General features: G+C 42.7%; 1 long non-coding RNA gene across 2 annotated transcripts; it reads left to right on the forward strand.

The window, feature by feature from the left end:
- The first annotated feature begins 7,807 nt into the window (after window positions 1-7,807).
- Window positions 7,808-18,196, forward strand: LOC134131256 (uncharacterized). Of its 2 annotated transcripts, none has more exons than XR_009956657.1 (3): window positions 7,808-8,079; window positions 17,309-17,380; window positions 17,479-18,196. It is a non-coding gene; the product is annotated as an uncharacterized LOC134131256 (long non-coding RNA). The 2 variants fall into 2 exon arrangements; XR_009956658.1 differs by lacking the exon at window positions 7,808-8,079 and adding an exon at window positions 16,355-16,474.
- Window positions 18,197-25,015: the final 6,819 nt, after the last annotated feature.

The raw sequence follows: 25,015 nt of genomic DNA on the forward strand, positions 1-25,015 counted from the left end.
GAGGGAGATTTCTGCCGTTTATTTATTACATTAACACCAAAGTAACGACTTAAAAACAAATAGCATCTAATGTAATTATTATGAATTTAGAATGTCCTTGTAGATTTCAAATATTGTTCTTTCAAAGACAAGGTCATACCAAGTCATACACATCATATTAGGAAACCAAGTCATACAAGGTGAACTTATAATTGCTGTAATTTGCGTCAATATTCAATATACACAAAGAGGCAAATAGTCGCTGTTATTACATGGAGTAACCACTAGATGAAGAAGACTGTGCATTACCAATTGTAATGGTGAGCAAGTCAATAAAAATTATTTACATTGTCTCCAGTGTTCACATAAATCGTACAGCAAACCACCTCTAAGACAGACACACAAAAAAAACATAAAACTCCTCCAGAGACACAACAGCATCTCCTCTGCTCCTCCAGGGACACAACAGCATCTCCTCTGCACCTCCAGGGACACAACAGCATCTCCTCTGCTCCTCCAGAGACACAACAGCATCTCCTCTGCTCCTCCAGGGACACAACAGCATATCTGGAGGAGCAGAGGAGATGCTGAGTGCCTGGAGGAGCAGAGGAGATGCTGAGTGCTTGGAGGAGCAGATAAGATGCTGAGTGCTTGGAGGAGCAGATGAGATGGTGAGTGCTTGGAGGAGCAGATGAGATGAAATGTTTCATGTCCTGAACACCGTTTCACACCAGACTCGATCGGTCGCTGCGGTTTTAAAAAGCAAACAAGGGAAGCAAAACAGCGAGTTAGTTACTCCACAGCCGGTTAGCCACGGCTTCCTAGTGTACCATGTCCGCGAAAAGCCTCTAGTGTACGACGCTTCCTTGTCTTTCACCTGCTGTCTGATGTTAATTTGTGGCTGGTCCGGTCCCATTTCTTTTATTTTTTGTTTTTCAGCCAGTGGTCTTCTTTCAAACGGAGTTTGAAGAAGAGATTGCACGGTCAATATGGTGTGGAAATGTCTCATGTAGTTGGTCAATTGGAACTATATTAGGCAGTAATAACAGCTATGGTTTTTATCTTAAAACAAAAAAGGATAACTCTGTTGGACAACTACTCAATTGTCTTGACGACATATAGGCCTGGATGGCTTGGAACTTTTTTAATTTTAATGACTTGGGTCAATGCAAAGTTTCTACATGGCTTAACTGATTCAAACTGAACTTACCAATATATTAAGCCCTGGAGGAAGAGTGTATCTTAGTCAATGTATTATTAATTATTTCATTCAGCAAAGCTCTCTTCAGGAAGACAGCCACTTCGTCATCCAGCGGGTTTGGTTAAAAAGTTAACATATCTTGATGGAGCAAAAGAGGTGGGGTTAGCTGTCGTCCTTCTACCTCGACTAAACCAAGGTGTGAATTAACCTTGATTGAGACTGCGTCTATAAGATATACAGGACAAGAAAAATGCACTGGATGTAAACTGTACGTGTGTTGAATCAATTATACGGACGCAAACTGGAGAACGAGACGAGCGTTTGCTGTGATTCTTGCGCTTCAGACTCTACCTTTATTTTACAGGAATGCATCTTTTTGTTATCGTGGTCATCGTGCCCGAGACCCGTAATGATTACTCTGCAGGTCTTTTGCAGCGGGGCAACAGCCCGGCGTCGGTGGATTCCGTTCGCGAGGCCAAAGATTCGGGTTTGAATGGCAGCCCCGAGAATGATTTGTTTAGTCTCTTTAGTCTTTTTTGACCCGCGAGCCCGGCCGACCGCCGCCCCACCCCGACGTGCGAGAATAGGCGAAGGCCCGTTCATCGCTGCTTGCAGCTTTAATTAGGGCCTGAGCCGACTGAAAGTCGGGCGAAAGCCCTATTGAAATTGCAAGAATTATTATTATTATTATTTCGCCACTTCGAACGCACTTTTGGGGACTTCATCATGTTCAAAAACTCTTGAATTTTTGCACGCGCATCAGAAGTGCGCAAAATTGACGTATGATTGGGGTCCCGCAATTAGAGGAGAAAAAAAAGAACTCTCTAGCGCCCCCCAAAGTGGCCGCAATGTTAATTGTTTTTTTTACTTTTACCGATCGACCTGGAACCTTTTCACACAGGTGCTCTTGGATGTGCTGTACACAAAAAAAATTATGGTATGCAAATGCGCCTACCGTTTTATGGCCGCCATTTTGAATTTTGTGAAAAACACGTTTTTGCGAACTCCTCCCAGACGCTTGATCCGATTCTTACGAAATCTTCGGCAAAATGATCGTTGGCTCGATGCGATCAAAAGTTATTGAAAGAATGTTGATATCTCATTTTTCAATAAAGTTATGGACCAATGAAGTTTGTAGGTTTGTGTCCTGAAAGTTCAAAGGCCTATAACTTTTTTTTTTCCAACCCCCATTTTCACCAAATTTTGAGGACATGTTCACAATGAGTCCTAGAACATCCCCAAATTTTCCCAGAATATTTGAACATTAGGGGGCGCTGTAGTGATTCTGTGTATTTTTGGCCATTTCCTTCAATTTTTGCATTTACAAACGAACGAACTCCTCCGAGAGTTTAAATCCGATCCATTTAAAAATCTGGCAACTGGTTCCTGACACCCTTGGGGTCAAAAGTTATTAAAATCAAGAGTTTTCATAAAACCACCTGGGCGTGAGCTTGCGTGCAGTTTGGACAATTTTGGACGATTTTTTTCCAAAATGTAAAATGGTATAACTCCAAGGAACATTGATATTTCTGGCTATAAATGTATATTCATGATGCTTGTGTAGGCCTTTAAGTAATGCCATGCAGTGATTTTCGAAAAAGTATAGCGCCACCTATTGGCTTAGGTCAATGCAAAGTTTGTACATTTACATGTCCATTTCCCAGCCCTTTAATCTGATCAACTTCAAATCTGGGAATATAAGACGTAAGACTGTGACGATGGCTCACAGTGAGAATTGGGAGTTTTGGACCAACTTTGTGGCTGTGACGTCGCCATATTCGCATGAAAGTTCAAGCACATCTTCTGAGCCTCGGCACACTCCAAAACTCTTGAAAACCTCTGTGAGTATCCTACGTGATGACCTTTACAGACCTGATGTGCAGTTTTGGATCAAAAGTGAAAAATTGCCTCCATTGCGCCCCCTGGAAGATTTTGACGAAGCCCCGCCCGCACCCTGTTTGACCGACAAGTCCGCTGATTTTTTACCAAATGTATTAAAGGGAGACTTAAAAAAGTCTCTGAGGAATTTTCTCTAAAACAAACAGGAAGGCAGTTATAATTTTTTTAGTGTGAATATTACCTGAATTTTTGGCGGAGAGTGACCAATCCTATTTCAGTGAGTTTTCGAATTCTCAAAGCCATCAGAGGGTTTAGCTCTCCTGGTAAGAGACCGCCCCCCGATCCTATGGTCGTGAGATCGAGTCCCGACGAAATCATACTTTTTTTTTTGTTACTTCTTTTTTTAAACGCGTGTCCGGCTGATCTAACGGACAAAATGATTCAGGTAACTCTCCTTGCTGAGGTTTTTAAATAACTGTACACTTAGAGCAGCTGTGTCACACTCGTTTCAGCCACATACGGCTGCTGGGCACAGCTGCCGTATGTGTGGAGCTGGAGGGGGAGACGTGAGTGACCTGGCGTTTGCCAGCTCTAACGTAATGTATTTCTGTTCAAAGTAACCGCTATTCATGTTTTGCACTTTGTACATCGCCCTTTCTTAATTAATTAGACTCCTGATGTGACTTCAATTGTGTCAATGCTGCAAAATATAGTCCCCAAAGATCGCACTCTCCGCCATTTTGTATTGCGTAATCACAGTGAGCTGGTGGCTCCGTTGGGAAGCAACATACGGGTGGAGATGCAAACACGTTTTGTGATATTACGGGTTACTGTTAAGCAGTGGCGGCTGGTGATGGAAAAAGTAGGGGGGGCTGAGGGAGATTTCTGCCGTTTATTTATTACATTAACACCAAAGTAACGACTTAAAAACAAATAGCATCTAATGTAATTATTAAACTATGAATTTAGAATGTCCTTGTAGATTTCAAATATTGTTCTTTCAAAGACAAGGTCATACCAAGTCATACACATCATATTAGGAAACCAAGTCATACAAGGTGAACTTATAATTGCTGTAATTTGCGTCAATATTCAATATACACAAAGAGGCAAATAGTCGCTGTTATTACATGGAGTAACCACTAGATGAAGAAGACTGTGCATTACCAATTGTAATGGTGAGCAAGTCAATAAAAATTATTTACATTGTCTCCAGTGTTCACATAAATCGTACAGCAAACCACCTCTAAGACAGACACACAAAAAAAACATAAAACTCCTCCAGAGACACAACAGCATCTCCTCTGCTCCTCCAGGGACACAACAGCATCTCCTCTGCACCTCCAGGGACACAACAGCATCTCCTCTGCTCCTCCAGAGACACAACAGCATCTCCTCTGCTCCTCCAGGGACACAACAGCATCTCTGGAGGAGCAGAGGAGATGCTGAGTGCCTGGAGGAGCAGAGGAGATGCTGAGTGCTTGGAGGAGCAGATAAGATGCTGAGTGCTTGGAGGAGCAGATGAGATGGTGAGTGCTTGGAGGAGCAGATGAGATGAAATGTTTCATGTCCTGAACACCGTTTTCACACCAGACTCGATCGGTCGCTGCGGTTTTAAAAAGCAAACAAGGGAAGCAAAACAGCGAGTTAGTTACTCCACAGCCGGTTAGCCACGGCTTCCTAGTGTACCATGTCCGCGAAAAGCCTCTAGTGTACGACGCTTCCTTGTCTTTCACCTGCTGTCTGATGTTAATTTGTGGCTGGTCCGGTCCCATTTCTTTTATTTTTTGTTTTTCAGCCAGTGGTCTTCTTTCAAACGGAGTTTGAAGAAGAGATTGCACGGTCAATATGGTGTGGAAATGTCTCATGTAGTTGGTCAATTGGAACTATATTAGGCAGTAATAACAGCTATGGTTTTTATCTTAAAACAAAAAAGGATAACTCTGTTGGACAACTACTCAATTGTCTTGACGACATATAGGCCTGGATGGCTTGGAACTTTTTTCATTTTAATGACTTGGGTCAATGCAAAGTTTCTACATGGCTTAACTGATTCAAACTGAACTTACCAATATATTAAGCCCTGGAGGAAGAGTGTATCTTAGTCAATGTATTATTAATTATTTCATTCAGCAAAGCTCTCTTCAGGAAGACAGCCACTTCGTCATCCAGCGGGTTTGGTTAAAAAGTTAACATATCTTGATGGAGCAAAAGAGGTGGGGTTAGCTGTCGTCCTTCTACCTCGACTAAACCAAGGTGTGAATTAACCTTGATTGAGACTGCGTCTATAAGATATACAGGACAAGAAAAATGCACTGGATGTAAACTGTACGTGTGTTGAATCAATTATACGGACGCAAACTGGAGAACGAGACGAGCGTTTGCTGTGATTCTTGCGCTTCAGACTCTACCTTTATTTTACAGGAATGCATCTTTTTGTTATCGTGGTCATTGTGCCCGAGACCCGTAATGATTACTCTGCAGGTCTTTTGCAGCGGGGCAACAGCCCGGCGTCGGTGGATTCCGTTCGCGAGGCCAAAGATTCGGGTTTGAATGGCAGCCCCGAGAATGATTTGTTTAGTCTCTTTAGTCTTTTTTGACCCGCGAGCCCGGCCGACCGCCGCCCCACCCCGACGTGCGAGAATAGGCGAAGGCCCGTTCATCGCTGCTTGCAGCTTTAATTAGGGCCTGAGCCGACTGAAAGTCGGGCGAAAGCCCTATTGAAATTGCAAGAATTATTATTATTATTATTATTTCGCCACTTCGAACGCACTTTCGGGGACTTCATCATGTTCAAAAACTCTTGAATTTTTGCACGCGCATCAGAAGTGCGCAAAATTGACGTATGATTCGGGTCCCGCAATTAGAGGAGAAGAAAAAGAACTCTCTAGCGCCCCCCAAAGTGGCCGCAATGTTAATTATTTTTTTTACTTTCACCGATCGACTTGGAACCTTTTCACACAGGTTCTCTTGGATGTGCTGTACACAAAAAAAATTATGGTATGCAAATGCGCCTACCGTTTTATGGCCGCCATTTTGAATTTTGTGAAAAACACGTTTTTGCGAACTCCTCCCAGACGCTTGGTCCGATTCTTACGAAATCTTCGGCAAAATGATCGTTGGCTCGATGCGATCAAAAGTTATTGAAAGAATGTTGATATCTCATTTTTCAATAAAGTTATGGACCAATGAAGTTTATAGGTTTGTGTCCTGAAAATTCAAAGGCCTATAACTTTTTTTTTTTCTAACCGTCATTTTCACCAAATTTTGAGGACATGTTCACAATGAGTCCTAGAACATCCCCAAATTTTCCCAGAATATTTGAACATTAGGGGGCGCTGTGGTGATTCTGTGTATTTTTGGCCATTTCCTTCAATTTTTGCATTTACAAACGAACGAACTCCTCCGAGAGTTTAAATCCGATCCATTTCAAAATCTGGCAACTGGTTCCTGACACCCTTGGGGTCAAAAGTTATTAAAATCAAGAGTTTTCATAAAACTACCTGGGCGTGAGCGTGCGTGCAGTTTGGACAATTTTGGACGATTTTTTTCCAGAACGGAAAATGGTATAACTCCAAGGAACATTGATATTTCTGGCTATAAATGTATATTCATGATGCTTGTGTAGGCCTTTAAGTAATGCCATGCAGTGATTTTCGAAAAAGTATAGCGCCACCTATTGGCTTAGGTCAATGCAAAGTTTCTACATTTACATGTCCATTTCCTAGCCCTTTAATCTGATCAACTTCAAATCTGGGAATATAAGACGTTAGACTGTGACGATGGCTCACAGTGAGAATTGGGAGTTTTGGACCAACTTTGTGGCTGTGACGTCGCCATATTTGCATGAAAGTTCAAGCACATCTTCTGAGCCTCGGCACACTCCAAAACTCTTGAAAACCTCTGTGAGTATCCTACGTGATGACCTTTACAGACCTGATGTGCAGTTTTGGATCAAAAGGGAAAAATTGCCTCCATTGCGCCCCCTGGAAGATTTTGACGACGCCCCGCCCGCACCCTGTTTGACTGACAAGTCCGCTGATTTTTTACCAAATGTATTAAAGGGAGACTTAAAAAAGTCTCTGAGGAATTTTCTCTAAAACAAACAGGAAGGCAGTTATAATTTTTATAGTGTGAATATTACCTGTATTTTTGGCGGAGAGTGACCAATCCTATTTCAATGACTTTTCGAATTCTAAAATCCATCTGGAAGAATAGCTCAGTGAGTAAGGTGTTGGCCCCCCGACGCTATGGTCGTGGGATCGACTCCCGACGAAATTATTTTTTTTTCTTCTTTTTTTAAACGTGTGTCCGGCTGATCTAACGGACAAAATGATTCAGTTTACTCTCCTTGCTGAGGTTATGGACTTTGTACACTTAAGAGCAGGTATGTCAAACTCGTTTCAGTTTAAGGCCAGAAACTGCTCCGTGGCCGCGCATACAGCTGACAGAAGAAGGTAAGGCTGATGCAGGACAGCTGACTCACGGCGCAGCCGTTCGGCAGCGTGTCGCGGGTTTGACATATCTAACCTAGACAAATAACACGGACAGTTCAATATATTTACATCTGGATTTAAATACACGTATTCTGCAACATACGGGTGGAGATGCAAACACGTTTGGTGATGTAAATAGATGTTACGGGGAAATTTTAAGTTAAAGAACTTCATCACCCAGAATTCCCTATTCTTGGTTGACGGACATGCGCAGACTACGTGCGCACAGCCGCGCACGTAGTCTGCGCATGTTCCGGTTTTGTGTTGAACAGGCAAAGTATCACCGCTCCGTATTTTAAACTGCTAACTACACACCTATACTTCAGGAACTATTACTACTATGTGGATGTAAGCAAAGTGTTCTCATTCCCTCTTGGATGTGTGCAGCCAGTGAGGTACGTTTTGTTTAAGGGCTTGTTATATCTGCTCGACGGCACGGACAGCTAACTGGGATAGCGAGTGGAGCTAGCGGCTGCCGGATGGAGCAGCCAGTCAGCCAGCTTGCTAACTACACACCGGTGCTTACGTCCACATGTACTCAACGAAGTGGAAACGCCTTTGACGGTGAGTGATTACGTTTTCCTTGTGCGTTCTCCAGTCTCACCCAGCATACGTCTTTTAGCTAAGCTAACTACGGTAGCTTTACAGCGTCAAAAGACACCTCTTCACGCTATTAACGCCACTTTGTTTACGTTTCCGTGTGCCCTAAATAACTTGGCCCGATTGAATCACTTTATTTACACACTGAGTAGAACCGTGCTCGCAGCAGCTAACTAACTACTTTGTTGTTTAAAAGCGTCAGCTAAATGACACGTAATGTAATGTGCGTCTTCAATGCTTTTCAATATGTTATATATTCATTTCCTTCACAATGAGCATGAATCTAACATTAAATGATATGATTCATATGCCCCTCATTCCAATGAAATAATATACACACGTCAAGCTCATTATGGAGTTGAAACAACAAATTACTAAACTGTAAACAGTTAATATAAGAGAAAAAATATTGTAATCAAGATAAATGTTTTTCAAAATGTGTGATTAACTAGTTAATTGTCTATAATCTGTTGACAGCCCTAATCGTATTCTGATAATACACCAAATACTACTGTAACTCTCTGCTGGCAGGTCTCCCTGCTGCCGCCATTCGACCACTGCAGCTCATCCAGAATGCAGCAGCTCGACTGGTCTTCAACCTTCCAAAATACTCCCACACCACTTCTCCGCTCTCTTCTTTGGATACGAGTGGCTGCCCGCATGCAGTTCAAAGCATTGGTACTGACGGACCACGCTGTGAATGGATCGGGAGCAGTCTACATCCGGGACATGGTGAAACCCTGCATCCCAACCCACGCACTCCGATCTGCATCTGGCAAGCTGCTTGTTCCTCCCTCACTGAGAGAAAAGCACTCGACGAGATGGCGACTCTTTGCTGTCCTGCTCCCAGATGGTGGAATGAGCTCTCTGATGACATCAGGACCGCAGAGAGCCTCTACATCTTCCGTCGAAAACTCAAGACACACCTTTTTAGACTCTACCTTGACTAAAACACTAGCAAACCGTAGCACTAACAAATGGTAGCACTTAAATTGTACTTATAATGCCACTTATCTTTAACATGTTTTGGGCGGTGATTTATTCAGTCATGTTTAGTCATATTTTGTTTTTTTTACTTGTCAATATGGTTTGGTACATGCCGAGTTAATCAATACACATTCTAAAGTGCAACGTCCATATGTGAATAAGAGTTGTATACGTTTATCATAGTCAACATGGTGTGGAAATATCCCTTATGTAGTTGGTCAATAGGAACTATAGTAGGCAGAAATAACAGCTAAGGTAATTACAGGTGGATATTTCTGGGAATTAACCTTGATTGAGACTGCATCTATGATATCTAAGATATACAGGACAAGAAAAATGCACTGGATGTGTATATGTGTTGAATCAATTATACAGACGCAAACTGGAGAACGAGACAAGTGTTGCTGTGATACTTATTGTGGTCATCGTGCCCGAGACCCGTAACGATTACTCCGCAGGTCTTTTGCAGCGGGGCAACAGCCCGGCGTCGGTGGATTCCGTTCGCGAGGCCGCAGATTCAGGTTTGAATGGAAGCCCCGAGAGTGATTTGTTTAGTCTCTTTAGTCTTTTTTGACCCGCGAGCCCGGCCGACCGCCGCCCCGCCCCGACGTGCGAGAATAGGCGAAGGCCCGTTCATCGCTGCTTGCAGCTTTAATTATTATTATTTCGCCACTTCGAACGCACTTTTGGGGACTTCATCATGTTCAAAAACTCTTGAATTTTTGCACGCGCATCAGAAGTGCGCAAAATTGACGTATGATTGGGGTCCCGCAATTAGAGGAGAAAAAAAAGAACTCTCTAGCGCCCCCCAAAGTGGCCGCAATGTTAATTGATTTTTTTACTTTTACCGATCGACCTGGAACCTTTTCACACAGGTGCTCTTGGATGTGCTGTACACAAAAAAAATTATGGTATGCAAATGCGCCTACCGTTTTATGGCCGCCATTTTGAATTTTGTGAAAAACACGTTTTTGCGAACTCCTCCCAGACGCTTGATCCGATTCTTACGAAATCTTCGGCAAAATGATCGTTGGCTCGATGCGATCAAAAGTTATTGAAAGAATGTTGATATCTCATTTTTCAATAAAGTTATGGACCAATGAAGTTTGTAGGTTTGTGTCCTGAAAGTTCAAAGTCCTATAACTTTTTTTTTTCCAACCCCCATTTTCACCAAATTTTGAGGACATGTTCACAATGAGTCCTAGAACATCCCCAAATTTTCCCAGAATATTTGAACATTAGGGGGCGCTGTAGTGATTCTGTGTATTTTTGGCCATTTCCTTCAATTTTTGCATTTACAAACGAACGAACTCCTCCGAGAGTTTAAATCCGATCCATTTAAAAATCTGGCAACTGGTTCCTGACAGCCTTGGGGTCAAAAGTTATTAAAATCAAGAGTTTTCATAAAACCACCTGGGCGTGAGCTTGCGTGCAGTTTGGACAATTTTGGACGATTTTTTTCCAAAATGTAAAATGGTATAACTCCAAGGAACATTGATATTTCTGGCTATAAATGTATATTCATGATGCTTGTGTAAGCCTTTAAGTAATGCCATGCAGTGATTTTCGAAAAAGTATAGCGCCACCTATTGGCTTAGGTCAATGCAAAGTTTGTACATTTACATGTCCATTTCCCAGCCCTTTAATCTGATCAACTTCAAATCTGGGAATATAAGACGTAAGACTGTGACGATGGCTCACAGTGAGAATTGGGAGTTTTGGACCAACTTTGTGGCTGTGACGTCGCCATATTCGCATGAAAGTTCAAGCACATCTTCTGAGCCTCGGCACACTCCAAAACTCTTGAAAACCTCTGTGAGTATCCTACGTGATGACCTTTACAGACCTGATGTGCAGTTTTGGATCAAAAGTGAAAAATTGCCTCCATTGCGCCCCCTGGAAGATTTTGACGAAGCCCCGCCCGCACCCTGTTTGACCGACAAGTCCGCTGATTTTTTACCAAATGTATTAAAGGGAGACTTAAAAAAGTCTCTGAGGAATTTTCTCTAAAACAAACAGGAAGGCAGTTATAATTTTTTTAGTGTGAATATTACCTGAATTTTTGGCGGAGAGTGACCAATCCTATTTGAGTGAGTTTTCGAATTCTCAAAGCCATCAGAGGGTTTAGCTCTCCTGGTAAGAGACCGCCCCCCGATCCTATGGTCGTGAGATCGAGTCCCGACGAAATCATACTTTTTTTTTTGTTACTTCTTTTTTTAAACGCGTGTCCGGCTGATCTAACGGACAAAATGATTCAGGTAACTCTCCTTGCTGAGGTTAAATAACTGTACACGTTAGAGCAGCTGTGTCACACTCGTTTCAGCCACATACGGCTGGCACAGCTGCCGTATGTGGAGCTGCTGGGAGACGTCAGTGAGCTGGCGTTTGCAGTCGGGTGGCGGACTGGTCTTTATTCAGTTCTTGCACTTTGTACATCGCCCCAACATAATTAATTAGACTCCTGATGTGACTTAAATTGTGTTTATTGAACAATGCTTCAAAATATTGTCTCCACAGATTGACCTCCCTGCCCTGACGCAATGTGTGTGAATCTTCTTTTTTTAGGTCACTTTTCGATTTCGTAATCACGGCTCGACACGTAGCTCCGTTGGTTAGACACAGGACTTTCAATATTTTGATCCGGGTTCGCTTCCCGTTAGAGCCATAGTGTTTTTTTTCTTCTTCTTTTTAACTGCGTGTTCAGCTGAACTAACGAACAAAGGGATTTAGTTTACTTTCCTTGGTGAGGTGAATGTAATTCGTGTCGTTTGTATCATATCTTCATGAACTTGTTTATTTGTTGTGTGGTTTGTGCACAGACATATTTGTTTCGTTTTTTGGGTAGGAACTAATTTTACGTGGTTAGTTTCGGGGGGGACATGTTTTACGCGGACACATGTCACAGATCCACCATGTGTGTGAAGTCCTAATTTACGGTAAAACTCAGCAACGGGATCATCATTTTAAGGTAGCTTTCACAGTAGTAATAGTTCCTGAAGTAAAGTGTTCTCATTCCCTCTTGGATGTGTGCAGCCATTTAGGTACGTTTTGTTTAAGGGCTTGTTATATCTGTTCGACGGCACGGAGAGCTAACTGGGGTAGCGAGAGAAGCTAGCGGCTGCCGGATGGAGCAGCCAGTCAGCCAGCTTGCTAACTACACACCTATGCTTAAATCCAAACGGACTAAACCAAGTGGAAACGCTTTGGTAGGTGAGTGATGACTTTTTCCTTGTGCGTTCTTCAGTCTTACCCACTTAAATAGCGGGGATACTGTAAACATGCTAACAGCTGCTTAAGGGACGTCCCGTCACAAACATCTCTTTTTTTCCGCGTCTCCGGCTGATCTAACGAACAAAGTGGTTCAGATTACTCTATTTGCTGAGGTTATTGACTTAAATAACTACACTTTAGAGCAGATTTGTCACACTAATTTGAGTTTACTGCCGGCTGTGGCTGCTGTGCACTATTTAGCACAGCCCAGGGCAGCCTATGCTATGCTTGAAGAACATCAACTAGCATACGTATTTTGTTCCTGTAAAGCTAACTACGGTAGCTTCACGGGAATAAAAGACCCCTCTTCACGCTATTAGCGCCACTTTGTTTACGTTTCCGTGTGCCCTAAATAACTTGGCCCGATTGAATCACTTTATTTACACACTACTACTCGCAGCAGCTAACTAACTACTTTGTTGTTTAAAAGCGTCAGCTAAATGACACGTAATGTAATGTGCGTCTTCAATGCTTTTCAATATGTTATATATTCATTTCCTTCACAATGAGCATGAATCTAACATTAAATGATATGATTAATATGCCCCTCATTCCAATGAAATAATATACACACGTCAAGCTCATTATGGAGTTGAAACAACAAATTACTAAACTGTAAACAGTTAATATAAGAGAAAAAAATATTGTAATCAAGATAAATGTTTTTCAAAATGTGTGATTAACTAGTTAATTGTCTATAATCTGTTGACAGCCCTAATCGTATTCTGATAATACACCAAATACTACTGTAACTCTCTGCTGGCAGGTCTCCCTGCTGCCGCCATTCGACCACTGCAGCTCATCCAGAATGCAGCAGCTCGACTGGTCTTCAACCTTCTGAAATACTCCCACACCACACCGCTTCTCCCTTCACTTCATTGGTTACCAGTGGCTGCCCGCATCCAGTTCAAAGCATTGGTACTGACGGACCACGCTGTGAATGGATCGGGACCAGTCTACATCCGGGACATGGTGAAACCCTGCATCCCAACCCACGCACTCCGATCTGCATCTGGCAAGCTGCTTGTTCCTCCCTCACTGAGAGAAAAGCACTCGACGAGATGGCGACTCTTTGCTGTCCTGCTCCCAGATGGTGGAATGAGCTCTCTGATGACATCAGGACCGCAGAGAGCCTCTACATCTTCCGTCGAAAACTCAAGACACACCTTTTTAGACTCTACCTTGACTAAAACACTAGCAAACCGTAGCACTAACAAATGGTAGCACTTAAATTGTACTTATAATGCCACTTATCTTTAACATGTTTTGGGCGGTGATTTATTCAGTCATGTTTAGTCATATTTTGTTTTTTTTACTTGTCAATATGGTTTGGTACATGCCGAGTTAATCAATACACATTCTAAAGTGCAACGTCCATATGTGAATAAGAGTTGTATACGTTTATCATAGTCAACATGGTGTGGAAATATCCCTTATGTAGTTGGTCAATAGGAACTATAGTAGGCAGAAATAACAGCTAAGGTAATTACAGGTGGATATTTCTGGGAATTAACCTTGATTGAGACTGCATCTATGATATCTAAGATATACAGGACAAGAAAAATGCACTGGATGTGTATATGTGTTGAATCAATTATACAGACGCAAACTGGAGAACGAGACAAGTGTTGCTGTGATACTTATTGTGGTCATCGTGCCCGAGACCCGTAACAATTACTCCGCAGGTCTTTTGCAGCGGGGCAACAGCCCGGCGTCGGTGGATTCCGTTCGCGAGGCCGCAGATTCAGGTTTGAATGGAAGCCCCGAGAGTGATTTGTTTAGTCTCTTTAGTCTTTTTTGACCCGCGAGCCCGGCCGACCGCCGCCCCACCCCGACGTGCGAGAATAGGCGAAGGCCCGTTCATCGCTGCTTGCAGCTTTAATTATTATTAGGGCCTGAGCCGACTGAAAGTCGGGCGAAAGCCCTATTGAAATTGCAAGAATTCTTCTTATTATTATTCTTATTATTTCACCACTTCAATCGCACTTTTGGGGCCTTTGCCATGTTCAAAAACTCTTGAATTTTTGCGTGCGCTTCAGAAGTGCGAAAAATTTATATATTCTTGGGGTCGCGCAATTTGGCGATGAAAAAAAGTGCTCTCTAGCGCCCCCTAAAGTGCTGCCTCTGGGGACATTTTTGTCCACTTTTACGGATTGACTTGAAATTTTGCACACAGGTGCTCTTGGATGTGCTCTACAAAAAAGTCAATCATGGTATGCAAATGCGCCTACCGTTTTATGGCCGCCATTTTGAATTTTGTGAAAAACACGTTTTTGCGAACTCCTCCCAGACGCTTGGTCCGATTTTGACGAAATCTTCACCAAAATGATCATTGGCTCAATGCCATCAAAAGTTATCAAAAGCTTGTTGATATCTCATTTAGTTTTTAATTGATGGACCAATCAAGTTGTCGGGGGTGTGGCCTAAAAAGGAAAGACCAATAACTTAAAAAGTAAAAGGCCTGTCGCCACCAAATCTTTAGGACATGTTCACATTGGGTCCTAGAACTTCCCCTGAGAATTAAAAAAAAATCGAACATTAGGGGGCGCTATGGTGATTTACTGTATTTTGGCCTTTTTTTCGCAATTTCCACCGTATTTTGGTTTTACAAACGAACGAACTCCTCCGAGAGTTTAAATCCGATCGATTTCAAAATCGGGCAAGTTGATCCTGACCCCCTTGGGGTCAAAAGTTATTAAAATCAAGAGTTTTCATAAAACTACCTGGCCGTGAGCTTGCGTGCAGTTTGGACGATTTTTGACGATTTTTCTCAAAAATGTAAAATGGTATAACTCCAAGGAACATTGATATTTCTGGCTATAAATGTATATTCATGATGCTTGTGTAGGCCTTTAAGTAATGCCATGCAGTGATTTTCGAAAAAGTATAGCGCCACCTATTGGCTTAGGTCAATGCAAAGTTTCTACATTTACATGTCCATTTCCTAGCCCTTTAATGTGATCAACTTCAAATCTGGGAATATAAGACGTAAGACGGTGACGATGGCTCACAGTGAGAATTGGGAGTTTTGGACCAACTTTGTTGCTGTGACGACGTCATCTTTGCATGAAAGTTCAAGCACATCTTCTGAGCCTCGGCACACTCCAAAACTCTTGAAAACCTCTGTGAGTATCCTACGTGATGACCTTTACAGACCTGATGTGCAGTTTTGGATCAAAAGTGAAAAATTGCCTCCATTGCGCCCCCTGGAAGATTTTGACGAAGCCCCGCCCGCACCCTGTTTGACCGACAAGTCCGCTGATTTTTTACCAAATGTATTAAAGGGAGACTTAAAAAAGTCTCTGAGGAATTTTCTCTAAAACAAACAGGAAGGCAGTTATAATTTTTTTAGTGTGAATATTACCTCAATTTTTGGCGGAGAGTGACCAATCCTATTTCAGTGACTTTTCGAATTCTCACATCCATCTGGAAGAATAGCTCAGTGAGTAAGGTGTTGGCCCCCCGATGCAATGGTCGTGAGATCGACTCCCGACGAGATCATACTTTTTTTTTTTTTATTCTTTTTTTAAACGTGTGTCCGGCTGATCTAACGGACAAAATGATTCAGTTTACTCTCCTTGCTGAGGTTATTAAATAACTGTACACGTTAGAGCAGCTGTGTCACACTCGTTTCAGCCACATACGGCTGCTGGGCACAGCTGCCGTATGTGTGGAGCTGGCGTTGCAGCCCGGTACGGTCTGGACGGTGCAGCCGTTCGCCAGCGTGTCGCGAGTTTGACACATCTAACCTAGAAAAATAACACGGACAGTTCAATATATTTACATCTGAATTTAAATACACGTATTCTGCCACATACGGGTGGAGATGCAAACACGTTTTGGGATTTTACTAGATGTAACGGGGAACTGTTACGTTAAAGAACTCAATTACCCAGCAGTCTTTGTTGACGGACATGCGCAGAGTAGAGGGCGGCTCGTAGTGTCGCGTGAGTTAATGCTGTTATCGCGAGAGGTCGCCATTGAAGCCCCGGCGTTGAACAGCTGCAGCTCGTATCAAGTCCGTATTTTATATTTTAAACTGCTAGCTACACACCTATGCTTAAATCCAAACGGACTAAACCAAGTGGAAACGCTTTGGTAGGTGAGTGATGACTTTTTCCTTGTGCGTTCTTCAGTCTTACCCACTTAAATAGCGGGGATACTGTAAACATGCTAACACTAGTTCGGTGCTATTAGCTGCTTAAGGGACGTCCCGTCACAAACATCTCTTTTTTTCCGCGTCTCCGGCTGATCTAACGAACAAAGTGGTTCAGATTACTCTATTTGCTGAGGTTATTGACTTAAATAACTACACTTTAGAGCAGATTTGTCACACTAATTTGAGTTTACTGCCGGCTGTGGCTGCTGTGCACTATTTAGCACAGCCCAGGGCAGCCTATGCTATGCTTGAAGAACATCAACTAGCATACGTATTTTGTTCCTGTAAAGCTAACTACGGTAGCTTCACGGGAATAAAAGACCCCTCTTCACGCTATTAGCGCCACTTTGTTTACGTTTCCGTGTGCCCTAAATAACTTGGCCCGATTGAATCACTTTATTTACACACTACTACTCGCAGCAGCTAACTAACTACTTTGTTGTTTAAAAGCGTCAGCTAAATGACACGTAATGTAATGTGCGTCTTCAATGCTTTTCAATGTTATATATTTATTTCCTTCACAATGAGCATGAATCTAACATTAAATGATATGATTAATATGCCCCTCATTCCAATGAAATAATATACACACGTCAAGCTCATTATGGAGTTGAAACAACAAATTACTAAACTGTAAACAGTTAATATAAGAGAAAAAAATATTGTTATCAAGATAAATGTTTTACAAAATGTGTGATTAACTAGTTAATTGTCTATAATCTGTTGACAGCCCTAATCGTATTCTGATAATACATGTTGGTGCTCAAATACTTTCAGATGCCACGTGCAAAGTCATGCCACCATCAATGGGAATGGCACATTGGACACGTGGCTTTCAACTCCAGCGAGGTGGGAAAGCATTTCTTTATGTATATTTTGTTCTGTCTGCATAATTGTAAAACACAGACACCCAACTAATTTTCTCCTTCCCCGACTCGGACACTCAGGTGGCGGCACGGATCTCTGCATGTCTGACTGACATCTCCCAGTGGATGTCCGCCCATCACCTGAAGATCAACCCCGACAAGACTGAACTACTTTTCTTCCCTGGAAAAAACTCGCCCACTCAGGACCTGACCGTTAACTTTGGCGAACACCGTTAACATCAGGAGAATACCACCCCTTCTCACTCAGAAGGCGGCGCAGGTACTGATTCAGGCTCTTGTCATCTCTCGCCTCGACTACTGTAACTCTCTGCTGGCAGGTCTCCCTGCTACCGCCATTCGACCACTGCAGCTCATCCAGAATGCAGCAGCTCGACTGGTCTTCAACCTTCTGAAATACTCCCACACCGCTTCTCCCTTCACTTCATTGGTTACCAGTGGCTGCCCGCATCCAGTTCAAAGCATTGGTACTGACGGACCACGCTGTGAATGGATCGGGACCAGTCTACATCCGGGACATGGTGAAACCCTGCATCCCAACCCACGCACTCCGATCTGCATCTGGCAAGCTGCTTGTTCCTCCCTCACTGAGAGAAAAGCACTCGACGAGATGGCGACTCTTTGCTGTCCTGCTCCCAGATGGTGGAATGAGCTCTCTGATGACATCAGGACCGCAGAGAGCCTCTCCATCTTCCGTCGAAAACTCAAGACACACCTTTTTAGACTCTACCTTGACCAAAACACTAGCAAACCGTAGCACTAACAAATGGTAGCACTTAAATTGTACTTATAATGCCACTTATCTTTAACATGTTTTGGGCGGTGATTTATTCAGTCATGTTTAGTCATATTGTTTTTTTTACTTGTCAATATGGTTTGGTACATGCCGAGTTAATCAATACACATTCTAAAGTGCAACGTCCATATGTGAATAAGAGTTGTATACGTTTATCATAGTCAATATGGTATGGAAATATCCCTTATGTAGTTGGTCAATAGGAACTATAGTAGGCAGAAATAACAGCTAAGGTAATTACAGGTGGATATTTCTGGGAATTAACCTTGATTGAGACTGCATCTATGATATCTAAGATATACAGGACAAGAAAAATGCACTGGATGTGTATATGTGTTGAATCAATTATACAGACGCAAACTGGAGAACGAGACAAGTGTTGCTGTGATACTTATTGTGGTCATCGTGCCCGAGACCCGTAACGATTACTCCGCAGGTCTTTTGCAGCGGGGCAACAGCCCGGCGTCGGTGGATTCCGTTCGCGAGGCCGCAGATTCAGGTTTGAATGGCAGCCCCGAGAGTGATTCGTTTAGTCTCTTTAGTCTTTTTTGACCCGCGAGCCCGGCCGACCGCCGCCCCACCCCGACGTGCGAGAATAGGCGAAGGCCCGTTCATCGCTGCTTGCAGCTTTAATTAGGGCCTGAGCCGACTGAAAGTCGGGCGAAAGCCCTATTGAAATTGCAAGAATTCTTCTTATTATTATTCTTATTATTTCACCACTTCAATCGCACTTTTGGGGCCTTTGCCATGTTCAAAAACTCTTGAATTTTTGCGTGCGCTTCAGAAGTGCGAAAAATTTATATATTCTTGGGGTCGCGCAATTTGGCGATGAAAAAAAGTGCTCTCTAGCGCCCCCTAAAGTGCTGCCTCTGGGGACATTTTTGTCCACTTTTACGGATTGACTTGAAATTTTGCACACAGGTGCTCTTGGATGTGCTCTACAAAAAAGTCAATCATGGTATGCAAATGCGCCTACCGTTTTATGTCCGCCATTTTGAATTTTGTGAAAAACACGTTTTTGCGAACTCCTCCCAGACGCTTGGTCCGATTTTGACGAAATCTTCACCAAAATGATCATTGGCTCAATGCCATCAAAAGTTATTAAAAGCTTGTTGATATCTCATTGGGTTTTTAATTGATGGACCAATCAATTTGTCGGGGGTGTGGCCTAAAAAGGAAAGACCAATAACTTAAAAAGTAAAAGGCCTGTCGCCACCAAATCTTTAGGACATGTTCACATTGGGTCCTAGAACTTCCCCTGAGAATTAAAAAAAAATCGAACATTAGGGGGCGCTATGGTGATTTACTGTATTTTGGCCTTTTTTTCGCAATTTCCACCGTATTTTGGTTTTACAAACGAACGAACTCCTCCGAGAGTTTAAATCCGATCGATTTCAAAATCGGGCAAGTTGATCCTGACCCCCTTGGGGTCAAAAGTTATTAAAATCAAGAGTTTTCATAAAACTACCTGGCCGTGAGCTTGCGTGCAGTTTGGACGATTTTTGACGATTTTTCTCAAAAATGTAAAATGGTATAACTCCAAGGAACATTGATATTTCTGGCTAGAAATTTTAATTCATGATGCTTGTGTAGGCCTATAAGTATTGCCATGAAAAGATTTTCGAAAAAGTATAGCGCCACCTATTGGCCTAGGTCAATGCAAAATTTCTACAGTCAGATGTCCATTTCCTAGCCCTTTAATCTGATCCCCTTCAAATCTGGGAATATAAACCTTAGTACTGTGATGATAGGTCACCGTGAATATTGGGAGTTTTGGACAAACTTTGTTGCTGTGACGACACCATCCTCGCATGAAAGTTCACGCACATCTTCTGAGCCTTGGAAAATTTCAAAACTCTTGAAAACCTCTGTGAGTGTCCTTAGTGATGGTCTTTACAGACTTGATGTGGAGTTTTGGTTCAAAAGTTAATAATTGCCTCCTTTGCGCCCCCTGGAAGTTTTCGACGAAGCGGCGCCGGCACTCTGTTTGACTTACAAGTACGGTGGTTTTTGAGAAAATGTATTACAGAGAGACTTAAAAGAGTCTCTGAGGACTATGCTCTAAAACAAACAGGAAGTCAGTTATAACTCTATTAGTGTGAATATTCCCTGTAGATTTGAAGGAGAGTCACCAATCCTATTTGAGGAACGTTTCGAAGTACAAAATTGTATCAGAGCAGATAGATCATCTGCAGAGCACTCGGCCCCTGGCGCTGGAGATGCGGGTTCGATTCCAGGTGCGGAAGATCTTTTTTTTTCACCTCTATTTCGGTTTTGCACTTTGTACATCGCCTCAACCTATTTATTAAGACTCCTGATGTGACTTGTCAACTTTTTGCAGGCCTTTTGCAGCTCGGCAATAGCCTTGTCTTGGTGGATTCCGTTCATGAGACCACAGAGTCAGGTTTGAATGCCAGCCCCGAGAGTGATTTATTTAGTCTCTTTAGTCTCTTTTTGACCCGCGAGTCCGGCCGACCGCTGCCACCCCGACGTGCGAGGAGAGGCGAAGGCCCGTTCATCGCTGCTTGCAGCTTTAATTAGGGCCTGAGCCGACTGCAAGTCGGGCGAAAGCCCTATTGAAATTGCAAGAATTATTATTTTTCTTCGTTATTATTTCGCCACTTCGAACGCACTTTTGGGGACTTTATCATGTTCAAAAACTCTTGAATTTTTGCACGCGCATCAGAAGTGCGCAAAATTGACGTATGATTTGGGTCCCGCAATTAGAGGAGAGAAAAAAGAACTCTCTAGCGCCCCCCAAAGTGGCCGCAATGTTAATTTTTTTTTTTACTTTTACCGATCGACTTGGAACCTTTTCACACAGGTTCTCTTGGATGTGCTGTACACAAAAAAAATTATGGTATGCAAATGCGCCTACCGTTTTATGGCCGCCATTTTGAATTTTGTGAAAAACACGTTTTTGCGAACTCCTTCCAGACGCTTGGTCCGATTCTTACGGAATCTTCGGCAAAATGATCGTTGGCTCGATGCGATCAAAAGTTATTGAAAGAATGTTGATATCTCATTTTTCAATAAAGTTATGGACCAATGAAGTTTGTAGGTTTGTGTCCTGAAAGTTCAAAGGCCTATAACTTTTTTTTTTTCTAACCGTCATTTTCACCAAATTTTGAGGACATGTTCACAATGAGTCCTAGAACATCCCCAAATTTTCCCAGAATATTTGAACATTAGGGGGCGCTGTGGTGATTCTGTGTATTTTTGGCCATTTCCTTCAATTTTTGCATTTACAAACGAACGAACTCCTCCGAGAGTTTAAATCCGATCCATTTCAAAATTTGGCAACTGGTTCCTGACAGCCTTGGGGTCAAAAGTTATTAAAATCAAGAGTTTTCATAAAACCACCTGGGCGTGAGCTTGCGTGCAGTTTGGACAATTTTGGACGATTTTTTTCCAAAATGTAAAATGGTATAACTCCAAGGAACATTGATATTTCTGGCTATAAATGTATATTCATGATGCTTGTGTAGGCCTTTAAGTAATGCCATGCAGTGATTTTCGAAAAAGTATAGCGCCACCTATTGGCTTAGGTCAATGCAAAGTTTGTACATTTACATGTCCATTTCCCAGCCCTTTAATCTGATCAACTTCAAATCTGGGAATATAAGACGTAAGACTGTGACGATGGCTCACAGTGAGAATTGGGAGTTTTGGACCAACTTTGTGGCTGTGACGTCGCCATATTCGCATGAAAGTTCAAGCACATCTTCTGAGCCTCGGCACACTCCAAAACTCTTGAAAACCTCTGTGAGTATCCTACGTGATGACCTTTACAGACCTGATGTGCAGTTTTGGATCAAAAGTGAAAAATTGCCTCCATTGCGCCCCCTGGAAGATTTTGACGAAGCCCCGCCCGCACCCTGTTTGACCGACAAGTCCGCTGATTTTTTACGAAATGTATTAAAGGGAGACTTAAAAAAGTCTCTGAGGAATTTTCTCTAAAACAAACAGGAAGGCAGTTATAATTTTTTTAGTGTGAATATTACCTGAATTTTTGGCGGAGAGTGACCAATCCTATTTCAGTGAGTTTTCGAATTCTCAAAGCCATCAGAGGGTTTAGCTCTCCTGGTAAGAGACCGCCCCCCGATCCTATGGTCGTGAGATCGAGTCCCGACGAAATCATACTTTTTTTTTTGTTACTTCTTTTTTTAAACGCGTGTCCGGCTGATCTAACGGACAAAATGATTCAGGTAACTCTCCTTGCTGAGGTTTTTAAATAACTGTACACTTAGAGCAGCTGTGTCACACTCGTTTCAGCCACATACGGCTGCTGGGCACAGCTGCCGTATGTGTGGAGCTGGAGGGGGAGACGTGAGTGACCTGGCGTTTGCCAGCTCTAACGTAATGTATTTCTGTTCAAAGTAACCGCTATTCATGTTTTGCACTTTGTACATCGCCCTTTCTTAATTAATTAGACTCCTGATGTGACTTCAATTGTGTTTATTGAACAATGCTGCAAAATATAGTCCCCAAAGATCGCACTCTCCGCCATTTTGTATTGCGTAATCACAGTGAGCTGGTGGCTCCGTTGGGAAGCAACATACGGGTGGAGATGCAAACACGTTTTGTGATATTACGGGTTACTGTTAAGCAGTGGCGGCTGGTGATGGAAAAAGTAGGGGGGGCTGAGGGAGATTTCTGCCGTTTATTTATTACATTAACACCAAAGTAACGACTTAAAAACAAATAGCATCTAATGTAATTATTAAACTATGAATTTAGAATGTCCTTGTAGATTTCAAATATTGTTCTTTCAAAGACAAGGTCATACCAAGTCATACACATCATATTAGGAAACCAAGTCATACAAGGTGAACTTATAATTGCTGTAATTTGCGTCAATATTCAATATACACAAAGAGGCAAATAGTCGCTGTTATTACATGGAGTAACCACTAGATGAAGAAGACTGTGCATTACCAATTGTAATGGTGAGCAAGTCAATAAAAATTATTTACATTGTCTCCAGTGTTCACATAAATCGTACAGCAAACCACCTCTAAGACAGACACACAAAAAAAACATAAAACTCCTCCAGAGACACAACAGCATCTCCTCTGCTCCTCCAGGGACACAACAGCATCTCCTCTGCACCTCCAGGGACACAACAGCATCTCCTCTGCTCCTCCAGAGACACAACAGCATCTCCTCTGCTCCTCCAGGGACACAACAGCATCTCTGGAGGAGCAGAGGAGATGCTGAGTGCCTGGAGGAGCAGAGGAGATGCTGAGTGCTTGGAGGAGCAGATAAGATGCTGAGTGCTTGGAGGAGCAGATGAGATGGTGAGTGCTTGGAGGAGCAGATGAGATGAAATGTTTCATGTCCTGAACACCGTTTTCACACCAGACTCGATCGGTCGCTGCGGTTTTAAAAAGCAAACAAGGGAAGCAAAACAGCGAGTTAGTTACTCCACAGCCGGTTAGCCACGGCTTCCTAGTGTACCATGTCCGCGAAAAGCCTCTAGTGTACGACGCTTCCTTGTCTTTCACCTGCTGTCTGATGTTAATTTGTGGCTGGTCCGGTCCCATTTCTTTTATTTTTTGTTTTTCAGCCAGTGGTCTTCTTTCAAACGGAGTTTGAAGAAGAGATTGCACGGTCAATATGGTGTGGAAATGTCTCATGTAGTTGGTCAATTGGAACTATATTAGGCAGTAATAACAGCTATGGTTTTTATCTTAAAACAAAAAAGGATAACTCTGTTGGACAACTACTCAATTGTCTTGACGACATATAGGCCTGGATGGCTTGGAACTTTTTTAATTTTAATGACTTGGGTCAATGCAAAGTTTCTACATGGCTTAACTGATTCAAACTGAACTTACCAATATATTAAGCCCTGGAGGAAGAGTGTATCTTAGTCAATGTATTATTAATTATTTCATTCAGCAAAGCTCTCTTCAGGAAGACAGCCACTTCGTCATCCAGCGGGTTTGGTTAAAAAGTTAACATATCTTGATGGAGCAAAAGAGGTGGGGTTAGCTGTCGTCCTTCTACCTCGACTAAACCAAGGTGTGAATTAACCTTGATTGAGACTGCGTCTATAAGATATACAGGACAAGAAAAATGCACTGGATGTAAACTGTACGTGTGTTGAATCAATTATACGGACGCAAACTGGAGAACGAGACGAGCGTTTGCTGTGATTCTTGCGCTTCAGACTCTACCTTTATTTTACAGGAATGCATCTTTTTGTTATCGTGGTCATCGTGCCCGAGACCCGTAATGATTACTCTGCAGGTCTTTTGCAGCGGGGCAACAGCCCGGCGTCGGTGGATTCCGTTCGCGAGGCCAAAGATTCGGGTTTGAATGGCAGCCCCGAGAATGATTTGTTTAGTCTCTTTAGTCTTTTTTGACCCGCGAGCCCGGCCGACCGCCGCCCCACCCCGACGTGCGAGAATAGGCGAAGGCCCGTTCATCGCTGCTTGCAGCTTTAATTAGGGCCTGAGCCGACTGAAAGTCGGGCGAAAGCCCTATTGAAATTGCAAGAATTATTATTATTATTATTATTTCGCCACTTCGAACGCACTTTCGGGGACTTCATCATGTTCAAAAACTCTTGAATTTTTGCACGCGCATCAGAAGTGCGCAAAATTGACGTATGATTCGGGTCCCGCAATTAGAGGAGAGAAAAAAGAACTCTCTAGCGCCCCCCAAAGTGGCCGCAATGTTAATTTTTTTTTTTACTTTTACCGATCGACTTGGAACCTTTTCACACAGGTTCTCTTAGATGTGCTGTACACAAAAAAAATTATGGTATGCAAATGCGCCTACCGTTTTATGGCCGCC

This window comes from Pungitius pungitius, chromosome 6, assembly GCF_949316345.1.
Source record: "Pungitius pungitius chromosome 6, fPunPun2.1, whole genome shotgun sequence".
Taxonomy (NCBI): Eukaryota; Metazoa; Chordata; class Actinopteri; order Perciformes; family Gasterosteidae; genus Pungitius; species Pungitius pungitius.